The following is a 22,259-nucleotide window of genomic DNA, read 5'->3' as shown; positions in this document are numbered from 1 at the left end:
GACTGGCTGACTGAAGGACTGATGGTCTGTGGGCAAGACCTGCCTCAGCCCTTCACGCTCCCTTGCTCATCGCTCAGCCACCCAGGGAGCTGTGTCCTTCATGGGACCTCCACCTCACACTGCCCTGATAGCGCCTCTCTACCTTGCTGCCTCTCCACGCTCCCACCTCTGCATCCGCGGAGGGAAAAAAGGACTGGCCTCGCTAATTGGTGATCAGGGGATGGGTGTCGCACCGGGGGGTCGCCTCGTGATGATGGGGAGGCCAAAGGGGTTGGGGTAAATGTGAGGGGAGCAGGCAGTGGCTGAAAGGTTGAAGCTGAATGTGGATGATAAGTCGGAAAAGAGGAGACACATGAGTGCACACACCTTTAGATGAATGATTACTGGGTAATTCACATGTTTAGTTGATGCTTTTACAGGTTTGATCCTGTTGATTGATGGACACTGGCTAATTGCTGCAGTCTTTCAGAAGAACTGATCAAAAAACATAAACACTACACCTGACCTCCCCGTGCACCTCCTCGGTTGTTTAGCTTGCCTTCGCCTGTACTGCAGGTAGAATAAACATTTGAATAGCGCAGGACAGCGGAGAAATGAAAACCCTCCTGTGTCCACGCTTCAAATGAACAAACAGCTGTGTTGCTGCTGGAGCCGACCAGAGGCATCGAGCCGTGTGGCCAGCCCCCTGCCCTTTCCCTGTTGCCTTGGCTGGCTGTAAACAGACTGAGAGGCAGGGAGGTCGAGGCACGCTGCCTGGGAGCCAGGGCTCCACCGAGGCACGCTAATTACAACAATAATGGAGCCTGATCGCAGGTCCTCGCAGGCCACGTCTCCCAGTAAACTACCTCTATGTATACTCGCTACCGATGTTGCTTTTTCCTGTTGTTTGAGATTAGCACGTAGCTGTTCTCTGCACCCCACTAGGGGGATGCCTGGGCTGGTTAGAGCATGTTAAAAAGGCCCCCAGCTCCGGCTCAGGCAGCAGGCTCTGGCCTAGCATAGTTAGTCCTAATGAGCAGGCGTTAGCGTAAACATGCGTTAATGCTGTGGGGAAACAGGCAGGGTCGGGTCAGGGAAGTGATGTTACCGGTAGGGTGGCTAGCACACCAGAGCTGGGATCCTGATTAGTGCTCATAAATAATGCAGCAGGCGAGGCTGGATGGAGAACGGGATTGGCTGCAGCGGGGTGAAGCTGCATAACGATGACAGCGAACCTGTGTGAGGTCGCAGCGAGTCAGACTCTGCTGGTAAAGCTTATGATTCAACCAGAACCGCACCAGCTGTAAAACAACTTCCCGTTTACTTTGTGTCATCGTTGAGATTGTGTTCCTTGATGGTATTAACCTTAACGTGCATGCCTGTTCGCTTAGATGACATATGCCACTGCAGAGCGGATCATTAACCCGTCCGTGGCAGGGATGTGGAGCGTAATGTGGAGGACACGGCTGCAGGCTACTGCCAGTAGGGCTTCACACTTGCCTATGTGTCAGTTTGAGAGGCAGTGAGGGACAGAGGTCAGAGGTCAAATCCATTACGGAGGATTGAGAGGGAGTTTCTGTTTGACGGTGACATGTCATATGTTGCTATGGGAACGTGGGGTATGAACTCTGCCCTCTGTGAACTTCAGCTGAGACCAGAGGAGAGAGTGAGACTCAGGGGCAACGCAAGTCCATTAAACCATGAATCAATCGAGACACAAGGAAGAATGACAGATGGGTTCATTATTCAACTACTGGATAAAAATTAAGTGATTAAATAAATTTTGAAAAATCAAAAAGATGCTTCCTGATTCTGTTACATCTCCACATAGCTCAGTTTTGAACGTCAGCACAGTTCACAGTTGAATATCAACACTTCAACAGTGAGCGGAAAGGAAATTCGGGGCAACTATTTGGCACAATCACAAAATCAAACAGTGCATATATTAATGTTTGTTTGTGACAACATCTCAACATTAAACAATAACAAATAAAGTTGAACACAAGTTTCACAACAACAACAAAAAGACAAGAATCAAACTGAAGAAGTTGCAGTTTGTTACAATTAGTTATTTTTGATAATGGTGCTTTGTTTCAGTAGTAGGGCTTGCAACTAACAATTATTTTCATTGTCGATTAATCTGTCGATTATCTTCTCAATTAATCGATTAGTTCAGTCTATAAAATGTCAGAAAATGGTCAATCAGTGTTTCCCGAAGCCCAAGATGATGTCCTCAAATGTCTTGTTTTGTCCACAACCCAAAGATATTCAGTTTACTATCATAGTAAAGAAACCAGAAAATATTCACGTTCAAGAAGCTGGAATCAGAGAATTTAGACTTTTTTTATCTGAAAAAATGACACAAACCGATTAATAGATTACCAAAATAATTGCCGATTAACTTAATAGTTGATAACTAATCAATGAATTGATTAATTGTTGCAGCTCTATTGTTGCATGTGATTATGACACATTGTCCTGAATTCATAAATGTGTTGCCATCCTTTATCCTGTGATTTGTTGTGGAATGTGTCATCCGAGTATTAATTCATCCCTGAACACTATATATTTTACATTAAAAACACTACCTGCTACCATATTATGATGAGATGTAATTGTAATTGTGTTTCTGTGCTCATCCTACGCTCACTTGTGTTATTTAAACAGGTGTGTTTTAAGTCTGAAATAGTTGTTCAGCTGTGAGTGACACAGCAGAGGCAGCAGGGGTCCAGAACCAGCATTTATGCCGTGTTAAACTTGACAAATTCAGGTGCAAATCACAGAGAGCTGAAAAAAACATGAACATACAGAAGTGTCTTTGGTGTCACTCAAAGGTTTTTTTAGGGGACACAAACAAGTGAGAGCCCTGCAGCTCTTTATTCCTATAATGGAGCACAATAACTGTGACTGGGCTGAAGGGCTACATGACTAAATTTACAATGACTGTGACTATAATCATTTTATAATAATTTTGCGGTTATGGAACAGGTTTTGTGCTAAATACAAGATATTAAAGTTAGAACAAGACTTGGTCGTCATTATTTACTGAAAATATTGACCTAATATTTTTACTTACTTAATACTTTACTAATATTTACCTACTGTATTAACCTAGCACAATGGCTAAACAATGTCATGTGATTGATGATATGTAAGGTCTGTCTGGTAGTTAGCTTGACTAAAAGCCCTGACACACCCAGGCCGTCGGTGAGCGTCTGTCGTCCCTAGTTTTTGCGTTGTGTACTGCACCGTTGGAACTAGTCGGCCCTTGTCTGCGGCTTTTCGGGCGATTTAGCATGTTGAATTGTCGGCGGAGAAAGTCGGTGAGAGAAATCACTCTGATTGTCTGTTCAGCTTGAGCGAATCAGTGCAAGAGAAGAGAAACGGAAGTGAGGAAAGCAAGCCAACGAGTAAAGTCAAGAGTAAAAACACAGAAGGCTCTTCTCATTTTTCATCTTCATCTCATCTGATCGTTCCAGTACACGGATATTTTGACAACGACATTGTCATCTGGGATGGAGCTAAGTGGTGAATGAGAGTGCTATGAAAATAGTCGTCAAACGCTGCTTTGTTTCATGTACTTATCATAACAACAGCTTGTATGTCCTCCGTCCTCGGTCTTCCGGTTTCCCTTTTTGAATGACGAACACAGACTACTGCTACCTGCTGGTAGGGAGAGTTATTTCATCTCATGCAGGCACAGAACGTACAGTACGTGGTAGTTGGCCATCGGCTGTAGTCTTTGCGGTGTGTTTGAGTGCAACTTTTTGGCCAAGACAAAGGCGACGCAACAGCCGGCCTTCGTTGTCGCTAGTTCTGTGATGTCGGTTTGGTGTGTCTGGGCCTTAATAGCAGGTCATAGCGGGTTTATTTGGTACTCAGTTGTGGTGAAGGGTGTGGTAACACCATAACCTCTATTTGCTCGCACTTGTCAATTTGTGAGCAGTTTGAACTCAACCCTAACCTTAACTATAATGCGATAATAAGACTTAAACTGCACGTCTAAGAGTATCCATGACCGGGAAATCATTTTGTAGCTTTAATCAGTCCAAAAGCTCCTTTATGTCGCCCTTGAAAAGCACAACTACCAGCAAACCTCAGGACAAAACCATGCAACTAGGTTTGCTGCTATAGGACAAACCGTTTTAGATGGTTTGTTTCTGTCAAGATTTTTTTCACATGTATAATAATTGTTAAGGCTTTCTCTTTTTTAGTGATTCATCAGCAAACCCCCATACAGACACATACAATACTTGAGAGGCCTCATGTGCAGGCAACTCCAGTATTTTTTACACATTAGTCTGCATGTTCTGCACTATATTCAAGTTCTTTATGATGGCAAAGGCAGTTATACACATGACCCTAGTCTGTTATCGACAATTAGAGCTTAGCCCGACCTACTATGCTGAAAACCAAACATTTATCCTCATCTCCCATATGAATTTAGCACTGTGGAAATATTACACATGGTAAGACTCACAGATTAGTGGATCACATCAGACGCAAGGCCAAACAGATCACCAGGGATTTGATAAAACAAGATGTTCTCAAATGAAGCTTCACTGAAATCTGGGAAAGCAGTAAGGTGAGACCAAACAAACACCCCAGGACTTGGATACCTGATCAATTAGTCCCCAGGAATCCACAGCTAACCCACTGTGCTTCTATTTATTGTGAAGGTGCACAGGAACCAAAAAGAGTAGAATGAAGAACTTGTAAGAAATCATATTAATATTTCAAAAAGTGGAAAATTGGAAAACCAAACCAGGAATTAGCAGTCAAAAACACAAGCCAAACTGGAGCGGGAAAACACAAGGTCGGTCCATTACAGTTTTTGGCTGCAACAACCGTATCACACACACAGTCACATGCACACACTTGCACATACAGACACACACACACTCTCATATACACCATTCCCTTTCCACACACAATGATGGCTCAGAGTCAAGTCCAGACGAGGGCATGCATCTGAAACCAAGAGTGAATCCATATTACATGTGTAGTGTGCTGTCTGTCTGGGTCCAGGTCATCAATTATGAATAGAAATATACAGCCTCCACAGCCCGGGCCCTGGTGTCTCACCACTTGTAAAGGATTTCTTAAAAGGGGGACAGACACACAGGTTTGTCATTCAGATGCATGCCCAGGACTTAAGAGACAGATACAGAGAAGGTTTCCTTTTCTCTTACACTTCCCGCCGGGGGAGCTTTATTCTGCTTTCATTTAGGACATTCCCTGTTGCGCTGAACTTAAGTGAGGCATCAGAAACTTGTACTGTAAAATACTAACAGCTACAGTATTGAGAGTGAAGTCAGACATACATAATAATGTCATGATACAGGCCTGCATGGCTTATAGGCCTCAATCCGGTCTGGTTACAATTGTTTTCTGTCCCAGTGACAGAAAAATCATGACCATCCTCTAATGTCACTCCAACATGAAATACAACAACGTATTCTCATACAATGGTTCCTATGCAACCTGCAAAAAGTTATCCCTCATTTTTCGTGCGTTTTCCTACGAATGTCCCGCGTCAATTTCCGCTCCAGTCTATTCAAAATAAACTTCCATCTTAACAGGAAACAACTTGGTTAAGTTTAGGCAACGAAACTATTTAGTTAGGTATAGAAGAAGAAGATTGTGGTTAGTTACGCCACACTGAAAGTGGCGTAACTAAAAGACGGAAGATCCATGACAAAAACTACTTACTGTGCGTTACAATACCCATTCTACCATATTCATTTATGCCAGAAAAAGATTTAGTGTGTCCCAAATACATAGTAATAATACCAAGGGCTGTCAAAGTTAACGCGGTAATAACGCGTTAACACAAATTAGTTTGAACGCCATTAATCTCTTCAGCGCATTAATGCAACCTGCGATTTTTAAGTTGGCGCAGGCTCAGTTTTAAAGCTAGAGTGAAGATACTGCATCATTTGAAACTAGAAAACCTAAATAATTCATTGTCATACTAGCTTGTCACGAAGGAGGCTAAATAACGCTCCGAACTTGAAAACTGAAAAAGGGTTCTACGGGTACCCACGAGTCTCCCCTTTACAGACATGCCCACTTTATGATAATCACATGTAGTTTGGGGCAAGCCAGCATGCTTTTCTGGCTATTCTGACCCGCAATCCTCTGTGCAGCAGATATCTGAGCAAGAGAGTCAAAGTTCAAGGCGCAATGTTATGACGAAGTAGTATGTCCCAATTGAATGCATGCTGTATGCAACAGTATGTACTTTGTAAGGGCAGCTGTAGTATGTACTAAAAGGAAAAAGAAAAAATATGCGATCTGGAACGTAGCCTTAGTTAGGTTTAGGAAAAGGTCGTGGTAGTGGCGTAACTTAAGTATGGAAGTTACGTGACAAATAAATCAACGTTGACTTCTGGTTTCACACGGGACATGAACACCGGTCTCCTGGGTGAAAGTCTGTGTTTTTTGACCCACCCATCCACCGCGACTCCCTCCTTACGTGGCATTCGCCGCTCTTTATACTCGTTCACAATTACCTGGATTACATACAAAATAGATTTTGTGGGATATATACGAATTACAGTGCATTTACTTTTCGTAGGTATACCAACGAACGGTGTATGAGAACAGCCTGAATACAAAAACCTGTTACGCGTGTTCTTGTTGCTCTGTAGCTGTTCAGAGGAAAAAACAACAACAAAACAACACAATGGTACATCATATCTACTGACTGCATAATGTTGCTCCTGTGGAGAAGTCATTAATCATAACTAAACATCCCAAAATCTTCTAAGAATTAAACAAAACATCCCACCTTTGTGCGTGTTTATGTATAAATCTAACACACTCTGCTACAATGCAGCCGGCATGGAATTACAGAGCACATGTAGCTGGCAAAACAAATTTGCAATTCTCCTTGTCTATTCCCAAACCCCCAGTGTACTGCTCATGCCCTCTAGAGACAGAACAAACAGCGGTTAAGATGTTTAAAAGGCTTTGCTTTCTTAGATACCTGTGCAGCTGAATACCAATAGACTGCTCTTACATTAAGGGGGTGTGGTGACAAGGTACTACATTCAGAGCTAGTGGGGAAATGCTAACTCCACTGGTTTCCTCAAGGGCAAAAATGTGCTTAATGCCTTCGCGTGATGTTGTGTGAAGGCGTGTCTTGTGCATGTGTGGCTCATTTTGTCAGCCTGTTTAGTCTCTGAGCTGAGGCATAAACACTGAGGCCCCACAAGTGTGCTATAGTGTGTGCTGTAGTCCTTTGGACTGGTGGGACACATCCCACTGATTTCTAAAAGGTCACTGTCATTATTGTTGCTTAGCAACCTCGTATGGGGAGCCATAGGTGTACACTGTACAGTAATTGTGGATGCTGAGACGCAGAAGATCAGGGCACAACAAGATGAGTGTATGATGAACGAGATAGATGACATTGATCTATTATGTTAAACACACGCTGCTGAGTGTATTTTGTGTCGAAGTATGTTTCCATCTGCCTGTTTTTTTTTACGGGTTTTCAGAATTTGTGTTAAAAAAAAAAAAAAACAGGCATTAAAGGAACCTCCCATGAACAAAGGAAGACAAAAAACTAAAAATGTAAACAGTTTTTCACTTGGCTGAAGTGGACAAAAAGAAGAAAAAGAAGCTGTGAAAAAGCGTGAGAGAAAAAGTTTTTTTCAAATAAATGATGATGTTGCAGAACCTGCTTCTGCTTCACTGAGGATTGTTTTTAGGCACTAGTGTGTAGATGTAGCATCTGTGTATTGTTGCAGACCACTGTTTTATGCTTCTTACACCAAAAGGCTACAAAACTACAAAAAAATAAAATAAAAATGGCACAAAAGAAAGGAAAAAATGCATGTGCGGGCACACAGAGGAAACATATTATGAAGTAAGTTCATGAAGATAACACAACTGCTATATGAGGTGGGAAGCAGCAATGAAACATCCTACAGTTACTGGAGCTATTTATAGTTTAAGTTCAAATTTTCATTATATCAAACAACAATATTTGTGATACTGTTTCCCTTACATGTTTGCATCATAAGCTAGTTGATATATTGGCATTCTGTTATTACCTCTCTTTATGGTAGTTTTCCCTTTTACCAACAACGTTACTGAGTTTTCTATTGTTGCACACACTCGACACGTAACCAAGTATCCTGACAAATTATGTCCATATTGGATGATATTGATGTGACCATCATGTAGGGATGCAGGAAGTAAGGGTGTGGAGGTCGGGGTGATGGTGGATGGGTGAGTAGCACGAGTTTAACACAGGAGACCAGAATCTGTGTTCCATCACAGAGCTGCAAATCACATTTGCCTTTTATTAACTGTAACCACGATCTTCCTCTAACCTTAACCGAAGGTTTTAGTTCCTTAGTACCTTAACTGAAGTTTATTTGTCACAACAATGATCCTTCCCCTACCATACCGTAGTTGACATGCGCAGATATTGTAGAAAGCAAGATTCTTTTCAAATGGACATAAAAGACATTATTATATCACCCTCTTTGAATGTTATCAGCCGATTGAATGGGTGTTATCAGTGGTTATCAGGCTCTTAGATATGGGTTAGAAGGTACACCTACTAGTAGGTTTAGAAGGCTGTTATCATCTATTCACATGTTTGATCACCGATACGAATACGAGAAGACGAAGTTAGGCGCCGACCTCTAGTGGCTGTAGTAATTATGACGAACAGAGGACGGGAGCAGGAGGAAGTCAGGTAACGTAATATAGAGTGACAAAGTCTGCTGTCTAGGGAGGCTGTCGGGGTGGATGGATTGGTCAAACCAACACAGTTGAACAGTGAACACAGTGAAAGTAACGTAACTTAACGTACGTAACGTAACTTAACTTACGCACGTATGTAAGTAACAAACATACTTATTTAAACAAAAACCATGATCTTTTCCTGAACCTAACCAAGTAGGGTTTTTTTTTTGTTTCAATTCACAAAGTTAACCACGTGTTAAAAACTGACTGTTTGGCTTTCACAACATGCGGGTAGGTGCAGTTTGCCCCATCTGAAGCATTACAATGATAGCGATAACAACTGAAAGTGGACATTCAATGGGCTGATAACATTTTAAATGTGTGATTATATTGAACTCAATCTTTGGTTTTGCAGAATCTTCAATATTGACGTTCTTGTCTGGCGATAGGGTTGGGACGTAATGCAAAAGACAAAAACCAGGCCATACGCACATGTCCCATAATGTGGACAACACCTTATCATGAGTTCAGTATTACCGAATCAGTCTTCTTCTTTATTAAAACAATGTGACCGTTTCCTGTCAGCTCTCTACTCTCACTACCTAATACAGTTAATTTAACATTTGCACTGCACTAACAGATTGAGTGTACTTTGTTAAGGATGTGGACTTTTTTCACTGGATGTTTTTGCATCTTGTACGATGATGTCCACCTGGGCCCAGATGGAACTTGGTCAGAGTTATTATACAATGATAAAGCCAGTGTAAGGTATGTACAGAGCCCAGTATAGAGGCAGAGTGATCTCTGAGTCATGTCCCATTTGTGGAGGTTGATGGATTTCCCCCTTGCTCGGCTCCCTCAGCTCAGTGGGGAGAACGCAGGGCTGATAAGGTGATTTATCTGCACCTTTCCACCTCCTGTAATGGATGGCACATCCACCTTTCCCTGAAACTTCATCATCTCACAGCTGCACCCCCTCTCTCACCAAGAAGTGTGAGAGAGAAATGAAACAGACATGCTACACACATAAAAAAGGAAAACAGACTAACCAGATAGCGACTTCTTTTCCACACTTTCTCATTAAGGTTAGGAGAGTGTGGGAACATGACACTTAGCACTGTGAAGCCACTAAATCACTCGCCAACGTCAAGCAGAACCAAAATATTGGATAGGTCTCGGCTTCAGTTCATTGCTACCGGTGCTTTGATTGATTCTTTAATTCCTTCATCTGGCCTCGGTCCTTTGGGCTCCTGCTCTGTGTTTTCATTGCATAGCTACAAGGGCAGGTGAGTTTCTATAACACCTAAACCACAAAATAGCTCAGTGTCTTTCAAAACAACTCACATGACTTATGCAAAAATTATTCAGTGTTTTCTGATCTGCCACATAATTTATGTTGAACCTATTAATCTTGCTATGAAGCTACGAGGAGGAGCTACACAGCAGTAGTGTATTTAGCTATGTTGTGAAGCAGCGGTTACAAAACGTTTCGACCTGCGTCTAAAAAACTGTACTCCTGTTCTCTCATCACAGGTTGCATATGTCTACAGGTGGTAAACAAAATTGTTATTCTTCCTTGTCAGATGTAAAATTATGGAATGATTCAGACAAAAAGCAAAGAAAAAAAGTCAAATGATTTAGTAAATTTTGTGTAGCAGAAAGTTTTTTTTTTTTTACTGCTTTTCTATCCTGTGTATCATCTCACAACCCCTCTCATGCAACCCCTTGAGAGGTCCCTATTCCCATGTTGCAGAGAAGTTGAGTTTGAAAAGTTTCGATGACACAATTTGGGTTGCGAGCTGTTAATCCAAGATGACTAAAACTGCCATTTTATGCAAAGGAGAAAGCTATGAACTTCCCAAAGCCACCTTTAAAGCCAGGAGGGGCTGAGTATTTGATACTTAATGATATATTTTTTATTAGAGTACTCTTAAAGTGACTAAACGTATTTGGTTTGGGTTCAACGGAAGATGGTGGTCAGGTTATGGTCAGGGAGAAATGTTGTTTGACACAAACTTCAGTCTCTGTTGGTGTGAAATTGATGTGCTTTGTACATCCATCCATCCACTCTGAGCTCCTGTAACTGTGACTGTACAACAGCTTCATCCTACTTTATGCTACTTACTGAATGTTTTTTTTAATAAAGGTCCACTTTGGAGAACAGTAATTATTCTGATTTAGCTTATTAGCAAAATGTGTTGTATTAAGCGTTAGAACCAGGTGGCAACTGCCGGGTCTGAAAAGTGAAGCCAATATGGAAGTACCATAAACTTACATTCAGCCAGCCAGCCAGCCAGCAGGGGGCGACTCCTCTGGTTGCAAAAAGAAGTCTGATTGTATAGAAATCTATGAGAAAATGAGCCTACTTCTCACTTGATTTATTACCTCAGTAAACATTGTAAACATGAGTTTATGGTCTCAATCATTAGTTTGGTCACATTTAGAGTAAAACAGAAGATAAAACAGGGTATGCTTTAGGGTGTGGCTACCTTGTGATTGACAGGTCACTACCTCGGCGTTGTCCGGTCTGGGAGTTGTCCGTGTTTTCATTTAACAACTTTAACCCTATCACAGTGTGTTTTCAGTTCATGAAAATTTTGGTCGCCTAAAAATGTCTTATTCAGCGTTTGGTTGTACTTAGCTCCACCCTCTTGTGTTACTTCAGGTTGTAAAAAAACTAAATGGCAACGGCCAAAAATCAAGATGCCAAACTTGAGGCTTCAAAACAGCAGTCCACAAACCAATGGGTGACGTCACGGTGACTACATCCACTTCTTATATACAGTCTATTGTTAAAACATATTACCTATGCTGTAAACCTTTCTAATGAGGACAGTCTCCCCTCTATGCAAGTATAAACGTATCTCCAGCATGTTTAATGTGTAACTATAAACTATAAAATAACATTAAAGTGCTATTTCTGAGCCTTTAACATCAATCTGGAGGCAGCACAGCATCTCCACAGGGAGACGAGCCAATGACTCCCTGCTGATATCCAACCTGAAGAAGCCATTTGAATGAATTGGAAAACTTTTTCAACTCTACAACAGTCCAGATTATATTCAATTATTAAAACATTATTAAAACAATTATTAAACTATTATTATTGTTTTGACTTGGCCTGCTGAATAATTCTACACCTGCACCTGCGCTTTCAAAAAGGGCACCAAGTTACCAACTTTACTGATAACTGCTTTGAGGTGTTTTAAAAACTCATAAAAGTGATGACTGCCACATTTTCTTCTAAAAGCTCACATATTCTGATAATTGACTCTTGAGTAACATGACTCACCAGCATTGATGATAAATACATTTTGATGTAGTTAACGTCTTTTTCATGTAATGTTTAAATTATTTTGTCCTTGCCCTTTCCACACATAACAACCCCAATACTTAATGGATCTAACGTTTAACAAACACAATCCAACCCCACTAATGGAGCCAGTGACGGTATCATTCTGTATCTGAAGCTGTATCTGTATTCTCCTCTGTAAACAGCTCCCCAGCTTTCCTTAAACATAATTATGATTTTTACACCACAGAGAGGACATTAATTAACCTTGGTGGTCAGCAATAGAAACACAGCAGCGTGCCGCTGGTTTCTGCTTCGGCGCCTCAGGCCGCTGGCTGACTCACCTATGTTTTAACAGTAGCGAGGAAAGAGGGCGGAGGGATGAGGAGGAGGAGGGAGACAATCAATAGCAGATCAAAGTGTTTTAGCTTACCTTGGGCTGCAGAGAGAGAGAGAGGCGTTGTAATCAGCAAAGACACTGTTTACTCGCCAAGCCTTCCCAAGGCGGAGGGGAGGACTCAAGGCGCTGGGTTTGGCAAGTTGTGGTTCTTTCAACAACCTATCTGAAATGAGAAAGAGGAAATAGGAGAAAAACAACGAGCTGGTTTATGCTATGGCCTTTCACAGACCAGTACGGCATTTTCCACATTTTAAAAGATGTATCTAACATGTTTACTTGATTAAAATGTAGAGTCTTGCATGCTATGTTATTCACAATGTTATACTTTATCCATCTTAAAAAGCTGCTGCTACCTGAAATTGAAATGCCAATTGAGTCTACAGCCATGCTAGCAGCTCTGTGAGGCTGTACAGCAGTGCTTTGAGCTAAATGATAACATGAGAGCATGCTCACAATAACAATGTTAGCATGCTGATGTTAAGAATGTGTGATGTTTCATTTCTACCATCTTAGTTTAGTGTGCTTAGTGTGCATGCTAACATTTGCTATACAAGGATTTAACACAAAGTATTAATAGTAACAAATAGTTGTGACCCCATGGTTGCGCTACATTTAATGTCATGGGATCGCCAAAGTGAAAACAATTCATCCTAAGGGACATGAATGGGTGTACCAAATTGCATGGCAATACATCCATTTCACTAAAAACCACAAATATCAACCTCATTGAGGTGCTAGAGGTAAAGTCAGAGGATCAATAACGTCATTAAATTCATCCTCTGAAAAACATAATTGTCTGTACCGAATCTTGTGTCAATCCTATCGAATAGATGTTCAGATGTTTCACAGGATAAATGAAAGCTTTGACCTGCTGGTGGTGCTAAATGAAGGCAGGGGATCATCAAAGTCGTTAGGATTCATCCTCTGTAGTGCATGAATGTCTGTACAGAATGTCATGGCAAGTGGTGGACTGACCGACTATATTGAAACTGTTCATTGCATTTATGAAAAGGGATGTGTGTGGTTTGTATGAGGCAGCGTTACAGAGTCGGAGGTCAGAATTTTACCAGTTGAAATTTCCAACTTTCGACCTCCAAGCGTTCCAGATGCACAACGCCAAACGTAAACAAAAACCATGGCTGGCCATGACAAAGTGATGTTTCTCTGGCATGTGTATCCCCAATTGTACTCTCAGCAGTGCAGCCTCCACATTGTTTTGGGGGCATTTTCTTTTAACATTTTTCCGAATAACTTTTGTGTGGAGAAGATAACTTTCAGAGATTGTTTACTGTAATCAGCTATCTAATAACATCGGCAAGATATTTTGACATAAATTTACATGCATAGCAGGTTTTACTAAATGATAGTATGTTATTATCTTTAAAGGCAAATATACGCTGCCTTTTAGTTGATGGTATACCACGCTCTTCCACTGTTGTGTGACGTCAGGCAGCTGGTTCTTCATGAAGTCGGGGTAGACGGATTTGCCCCGAGTTTACAAGTAGGAACTCCGACTTTTTCTAGTAGGAGGTTGGGATTTTTTTCCAACTTGTCTGGAACACAGCATTAATTCATTTGAAATTACATCCAGGACACAGGACCATATTGACCATGTAACCTCAATTTCGAAATCAATACGTCATTAGGCTCCATCAAATCTGGAAGACGTGGTGTTCCTTTGTGGTCCTCACTAACTTACATTCCATTGTGAGCCAATCAGTTCTTTAATGGTGCATTTAAGAACTCCTCACAAACTCATGAACCTCATAAATATCATGTAACCATTTTGTATTTCAAGTAATTTGTGTTCAGGTGGTCATCAGTCACTGGTAAATACATAAAATGAACTAAATGGAATGGAAAAGCCAGAATGTAAATGAACCAAAGTTATGACGTATGTTGAGACCAACGTGTTATATTCATTTGTTCATTTGAGTGAAACTCTGAGATTTTTTGCTTTTACAAGTTCACAGAGACCACCTCATTGTAGCACACATGAATTATTTGGGGTCTCTGTGAGGCTAGAAGAGGTCTGAAGGAGCAGTAGCTTCACTGTTGCTTTCAGGCACTCAAAGCTGAAGTGGGCGAGTTTGGGGCAAATATGATTTAAAAAAAGTTATTTTTATAAAACGGTCACTATATCCTGACAGTAGTACATGAAACAGGTAACCTGAAAAAAAAACATGTGCCTCCGGTGCTCCTAACGGCATCTGCAAGATTTCACATACTGGAGGAAAACAACCAGTCAGAGCTGATCTGAGGTCCGCTGTCCAGCAACCATCTCTAAGAGCCGGCTGTCAATCACTCGCGAACTCCGACCAAACGGTCAAACTAGGCAGCGCTGATCAAATTTAAATCAATATTCTGTTACTGTAATGCCTATTTCTTGCCTCAAATGCTTTCAGAAACATCTTGTAGTGTACAGTTTAGCTGTAAAATGAAACAGTTTGTGATGCCGCAGCCATGTTGAGATCTCTTGGGGATAGCAAGCACTGCTCACATGACGGGAGCACAGCCAATAGGAACGCTCTCTCTCTAAAGTGGCCTGTGATTGGTCAAAGTCTTCCGTCACGGAATAGATTTTTTAAAGCCTGAAAACAGAGCCATGATTAGATGCAGAGGTCTAGTTTTCTCTCAGAACACTTGAATTACAATACGCTGAAAGATTATAATGGAATTTCTGCCCAATGATGCCAAAAAGTTGTTGCCTACTGCAGCTTTAAGGCCCTAACACACAAAGCCGATGGTCGTCTGTCGGACAGTTTAAAGCCATTGGTGAGCGTCTGTTGGCTGAGTTTTTTCGGTGTGTCTCGTACTGTCGGCTCTTGCGTGCCCGTGTTGGAAGTTTTTCTGCCGAGTCAGCATGTTGAATCCGCGGCAGAGCCGGCAGAGCTCGTCGGTGAGAGAAATCACTCTGATTGGCGGTTCAGCTTCAGTGCATGAGAGGAGACGTGACGAAAGCAGGAAAAAGAGTAAAGTCAAGGCGAATAACACAGACGGCTCTTGTCATTTTTCATCTTCATCTCATCTGATCATTCCAATACACGGATATTTTCACAACGACATGGCCATCTGGAATGAAGCTGAGCGGTGAGTGAGAGTGGTGTGAAAATGGTCGGCAAACGTTGCTTTATTTCACGTACGTATCATAACAACGGCTTTTATATCCACCGTCCTCATTCTTCTGGTTTCCCTTTTTGAATGACGAATACAGACTACCGCCACCTGCTGGTGTGGAGAGTTATTTCATCTCATGCAAGTGCAGAACTGCGGTATGTTCGATTGCAACTTTTTGGCCAAGACAAAGGCGACGTGAGGCGACTCAACTGGTGGCCTTCGTCGCCGCTAGTTCTGGATGTTGGCTTGGTGTGTCCCCAGTTGACCTGGCCCAGTCCCACTGTCCACCTCTATGCCTTAAGCACTGAATGAACCTTTGCAGACATTAATTAACATCACCTGTGTGTTCAGTGAAAATGGTAAACTACATATTTCATTCATGTAAGCAGTTTAATAAAAATCAGATTAGTAGTAGTACTACTCAGATTAATAGCCTACTTGTTATTAGTATGCGTGATTAAATGCGATGAAAACAAATCATTTTTGAATTCATGTTTGAATCTCTCACACAAGTGAGAATCATCTGGGTATTGTCATACAACATAATTCAACTTGTCAGTTTTTCATCATTAGCATATAGTCTATTAGTTAAGGTCTGTTGTTTATCTTTTAAAATGGCGAAGGCGGGACCGGAAGAGAGAGCGCAAGGAAGCAAAAGTCAGCCACTGAGAGGTCACATCCTAGCGATCCACTGCTGGCTGAGTGACATTGACCCATGACACCAACCTCCCTCCACTGCCACATCCTCCAAGCTGTAAAAAGCATGTCTGAAACCAGGGGGGTGGTGGCAGAGAGGGAGTGAAATGGGAGCGAGGAGGAGGTGGAGGAGGAGGGGTGTTATGCTGAGTGTCCATGGAGGAAAGAACCAAAGTGCTAAGATTTGTGAATGAATTAAGGGATTGATTCCTGTTTTTGAGAGTTTCATCATAAGCGGAAACTGTTAAATTGTCTGGTTTCTTATTGTCATTTTTAACTTGTGTCCTCCTCTGGTCACCAGTGTTGCACCATCTCTTCCCTCTCTCTCTTTCCAAGCTGAAGTGACCACACACCACACGTGTCACAGGCCTACCAGACGGGGGAAACCTGCAGTGATTTAGCAAACAAGCGCTCAATCAATGGTGCAGTGAAGCGCGTAACACATGCCAGTCAAAACCTATTACGTTCAAACAGCCCTCTTCAACTTCCACTCCACTGGTCCGACCCTTGGGCTGCTAGCCGAAGAGACCGGCCAGAGGACAGTCACAGTGTTATGAAGTCATACACTTATGACATTTTTTTGATTGTTTGCCAGTGATTAGGGCTCATTCATTTAAATTTTTAAACTATAAAAAACAAGAATCTGGTAATGTATCCGGCGTAATTTGACACGTGTGAAAATCAGTACGAAATATCACATTTTGCTTGAATATAACAATGTAAGCATAATGAATAATAGGGCAAAGTGCTTGCAGAAGAATGAATTTCAACCCTACCGGGTACAATTGTCTTTTTAGCTTCTTAAATATTTTTTAAATGTTTGTTTTTTACTATTATTTTTAAATCTATCTCATCCTTTGTAATGATAAATGTTTTGTATGACATTGATAAAGGCCACAAGCCGAAACGCGTTGGTCTTATAATAAAATGTTTTTTCATACTGCATTTTTAGGGACGCTAATGTTTCCTTATTGTACAGTATATGTTGTTTTAGTCCATACTAGGGGTGTCGCGATATACCGGTAGTGATGATAACCCAGATATTTTAAAAAGAAAATATTACAATGGTTCGTATGATATCTTACGAAAAATCATTCCTCATTATTTGTACATTTTCCTACAAATGTCCAACATCACATGATGCACGTGTCAATTCCACTAGTTACATGCAGACAGTATTTTCAAAATAAACTTCTGTGTTCATAGGAAACTAATTAGTTAGGTTTAGGAATAGATCGTGGTCTGGGTTAAAATAAATACGGAAGTGGTGTAACTTAAGTACAGAAGTTACGTGACAAATACATCAACGCTGACTTCTGGTTTCACACAGAGTACGAAAACCTGTCTCATGGGCGAAAGTCTGGTGTTTTCTGACCCACCCGTCCACCCTGATCTCCTCCCAACGTGGCGTTTGTTGCTCTTCATCCTGTTTCACGATTACATGGTTTACATACAAATTGATTTTGTGGGTTATATACGAATTACAGTGCATTACAGTACTTTTCATAATATGAGAACAGCCTGAATATTGATATCATATTACTAATGCACATATGATGATATCGTGTTGGCAGATGTTAGGACTTGTGGATATAATTTGATTATGATATTATTATATTTGATATTACTATTTTTTTTTAAATTTTCTATAGATATCACAATAATATCGTTATTGTTATTATTTTGGGCACAATAAAACATAGTGAAAATTTGATATTGTGACAGTCCTAGTAAACACCACGTAATCAGTCTCGAGTCAATAACAACCAGAATCTGAGAAAACCAAGACAGATGAGCCTCAATTACCAATGCTCTATACAAGTGTTTCCAATATTTTAATCTCCTCACACTTATCTTATCCATTGGGGAGTCTGGATCCCCAAGTCGGGAACGATGACTCTACACAGAAGAGGAGTGGACACGTTATCGAGATCCCAATATAAAATGTATTTTAGGAATATATCCCAGTGAAACCCAGCTGACTGTTTCTTCAGTTAAAAAGAGCTAGCCTACAACTAATAGCGCCAGAAAATGGGTGGTGATGTACTCGGTTCTCTGGTCTCACTGTTGCTTTTTGTCTGCAAATAGTGAAGATCCTGACATCACCTTGTGATTTACACACATGCATGTACTCGTGCACTTGTGCAAAAACACACCCACCCACACACACACACACAAGAAGGATTTGAAACACACACACACACACAGACACACAAGTTTACACAGACACAGACACACACACAAGAGGCAGGCTGCGAGCAAGCCGGGTTTTTGTGTAGCGCCACATGCGAATGAGGCTAAAAGAAGTGAAATGAACCCTTTGAGTCAAAGAGGAGCTCGGGGCGTGCTGCAGGCAGAGAGCTCAGTCAGAGAGGGAGCTTGGCAGGCAAATGTGCCTTCTGTTGACAGCTTCCACTGAACATCTAATGGCGAGAGATGGGGGCCCGCAACCGCTTTCTTCCACGCCATTGGTTTCCCATTTCATTGCATTTAGTAGGGCGCCTCTCAGCGCATTTGTAAATATGTCAAGTCACCATTCATATTTTACAGTTATTAGCATTGTCTCTCCATTTTTGTTTTGTTTGAGCAATGGTGTTTTTCTTCTTTTTCTTTCCAAGGAAAGTTCTTTGTTTCAGCTCTTTTTCTGTTTCAGAGTTGGAGAACAGGACGAGGCACTGATGCCTTGGAGACTGGGTAGTTTTTTTGGAGAAGGGGTTTATGTATTCTTTATGATGTGATATACAGCCCGGGAGAGGGAACATTGGATAAGAACATACCAATGCCAGGCTACGTTCTCAGCATGATATGAGGATGAAAATGATATGAGAATATCTGAGCACTTGCTCTCTTTCTGTCAATACCTGAGGCTGCTATTGTATCTCATTGGGTTATCAAGGTTTTCAAGGTGATCTTGAACAATATGCTTAAAAAACAAACAAACAAACAGCAACAACAGAAATGACAGACATGTTTAGGGTCAGAGCTGTATGATGTAATACTCACAAAAGATTATATAGAAGATTAATGATGTAATTTCCATTGAAACAAATACAAAAACAAAACTAATTGAAATACTTTAACTTTAAAACTTTAGTATTTTTCGTGAAAGAGGTTGCTCATGATGAACCCACAGCAGTTCCCCTCAGCTCTACAAAGATTTTTAGTGTCTTTCAGTTCATTATTTTGTTTTTATGGCTAGTAACTTCTCTAGCCACAGCTGAAACAATAAAGTTGTTGTTTATACTGCAAGTGTTTGTATAGTTTTTACACTTTAGGGATGCCATTGTTTCTTTATTTCACAGTACTTGTGCAGTGCATGCCTATCCAGAACAGGCCAGCTATATATTTATTGTGCTGTTTATATGAAAACTATTGATTTATGCTACTATTCTTACTTGTTGTACCCCAAAATAATTGCAAAAAGACCTTCAAAGCACTTAAAAAATATACAACTCAACTGTTTACTACTGACTGTGTTCTTCTACTTCAGAGGAAAACTTTGTAACACTACATTTACCTGACAGAGAAATGATACTGGTTATGTTGCAGATTCAGATTTGATTAAAATAATATATCAATTAAAATATGATGCATTATTATTCATTAAACTATCCAGCATCATATAAGAACTGAAAGCTCCACCTTGAACAGATGTTAAGTAAATTTAAGTACATTGTGCTAATAATGCCTCTTTTTCACTCTTCAATTGAAGTAGAAATATTCTAATGTAGGTCTTTTAATGTGCGGTATTAATAGTTTTACTATTAATGGTTAATAGTTTTGGATATACTTTTAAAAAGTTTTGGGGTACTTCTTTTACCACTGCCAATACCAACAATAATACAACACAAGAGAGAGGGTGAAAAGTAAAGCTAGACGATGTTTGCTTGGAGCCCCAAATCACTGAATCCGCTCCTGTAAAACACACCCAGGTCGTGGTTACTCGCGTTCACAAACATTGGTGAAATACACTTAGTGGAGGTCATTTCCAAATAGGTGTATTCGTTACTTGCTTTCACATAACCACTGCTGCTGTAAAGCACAGCATGGATTTAATTAGCGGAGATATTTTGCTGGCGGTAACGTTATTAGTGTTATATGTTAGTATCAAGTCCGCACCGGGGAAATACAGTCTTACTCACGGGAAAAAACACACCCAAGTCGCGACTTACTCATGGTCACTCCGGTGAAATACACACTGGTTCGATTCTACTTCCAGTTGGCTATCCGCTTGTGTTGACTCCAGGGAAGTGAAGAAAAGTCAGGTTGTAGCGTTAGTATACCCAGCATCCATGTAACGTAGTGTCAAAAAGGGCTCCGTACTACATAGTAGTTGCAACACGGCTTTAACCAGCAAATCTATTTTGCTAATTGTAAAATTGTTGCACAACATAAGTCGTGCTTGCTATGTGTGCACAACAATAATATAAGTTTGCTACGCAACTGGATATTCAGCCATCATTGTTTCAATGTCATTTAAATCCCCTCTTGCTGCTGTAGAGGGCAACAATATTCAGAAACAATTCTCAGCTTTAGAGGACTTTAAAGGACTTAAAAACAGTCAGTTTCACTGTGTGTGTGCATGGTAAAGAATGACATCATTACGTGGAGGTGCCTTACACTCAGCTCTTGTCCTCTGTCTCACAACCTTTAGAAGAAAGGCCACATCTCTGGCTATATTCCAATTAATATTTCCCCCTCTATGCTGCACATACATACATCACCTTGATGTGCCCACTGCTTTGAATGCACTGAAGGAAATGAAGCAAGAAAGTACTTTTCTTAATGCTTGGAAATGATAAACATGTTGCTCCTTGGCTATCTAATTTGCTGTGATGGCATTAATCAGTGTTGCACGGCGGGCGACGGCAAAGCGGAAAGGACAAAATGAACCAGGACATTAGTCAACGAGAAGAATGATGCATTAGCTGTTCACTCATAAAGTCATTGAGTGGGGAAATTAGACAAAGGGCTTATTGTTCACATGACTTAGACTCCCTGTGTAAGTATTAAACTACAGGACAGAACGAGGTGCAAAGACACAGGATTTAGATGCTCTGACAAATGGTCTTGTTTACTAGTGGTGCACGTCATACAATGAGACAAAAACTCCTTCTCTTACCTCGTATTCTTATTAAACAGTGTGGGAGACTTTTGGGCTTATTCAGCACTGAGCTGATTTCTGTTCAAAGCACTGAATTGATGTTAAAGTTATTCTTTTAATTAGGAAAATTCTGTAAGCATTACAGACAAATTGAATATTATCTACTTCTGTTTCTGTTACATACACTTATAAGCCAATTACAAAATCTTAGAAATCAAGGTTAACTAATGGGTTTAGATTTATTATAACGTTCTATCAAATATAAACCTACATTGTATCATTATCTACAGGGTTGCCAACCTTTGGTGAATTTTTAAATTAATGAAGAGATTTGTTTTTGCCTTGACAATTCATCAAACTATAGTTAACATATTCTTACCATGGATGAAAAAAAATGACTCACCACAGTTAGACAGCAGCCTATCTCAGACTTCATCACCAGGTGGGTTGGACTTTATATGGCATCCTCCCGATGTCGGAATAGTTGGAAGTGGGATCCCTCAGTTCATGTTACTGTGTAAAGACATTAAAACTGTCAGGACAGTGACTCTATCTTTTAAAAACATTAGTATAAGCATGTCATATTATAAACCTATACTTTAGATAACGTAAAGCTACTATGAGGAACTTAAATTTTGTGTTGATTTTGGCAGTCCCTGTGGACAAAAGCGGTAGTGTGTCCGAGCACCAGAGTCCTGGTTCTGGTTATGAAATTGAGTTTCATAACCCGTTAAAAGTTCCTCACAATAACTTTAATGATCCAAAATGTAATGTTAGGTTCAATGTAGATTTAAAAAAATATATAAAGTGGAAAAATATAATGGACAATGGAATAAAATGGAAAATTGACAGTAGAATATGAAAATATTTCATCACACAGCAATTGTAGTTTTTTAAATTGTTACAAAGCAACTTAATCTATTAGTCAGATGGTATATATAACCGTTTAATTTATCTAACAAGCA

The 22,259-nt window shown here is 40.6% G+C and overlaps 1 long non-coding RNA gene across 2 annotated transcripts in view; it reads right to left on the bottom strand.

Annotated features, from left to right (window-relative positions):
* Positions 1 to 22,259, bottom strand: part of LOC119485667 — a 178,290-nt gene that overhangs the window by 5,748 nt on the left and 150,283 nt on the right. For both annotated transcript variants that reach the window (XR_005206328.1, XR_005206329.1), the window contains 4 exons: positions 21,698 to 21,807; positions 12,411 to 12,540; positions 11,187 to 11,192; positions 1,442 to 1,445 (listed from right to left, as the gene is read on the bottom strand). This is a non-coding gene — a long non-coding RNA (uncharacterized LOC119485667). The remainder of the gene's footprint in view (positions 1 to 1,441; positions 1,446 to 11,186; positions 11,193 to 12,410; positions 12,541 to 21,697; positions 21,808 to 22,259) is intronic.

The sequence above is a fragment of the Sebastes umbrosus genome, chromosome 3 (assembly GCF_015220745.1).
Source record: "Sebastes umbrosus isolate fSebUmb1 chromosome 3, fSebUmb1.pri, whole genome shotgun sequence".
NCBI lineage: Eukaryota > Metazoa > Chordata > Actinopteri > Perciformes > Sebastidae > Sebastes > Sebastes umbrosus.
This window is presented reverse-complemented; position numbering and strand designations above follow the sequence as displayed.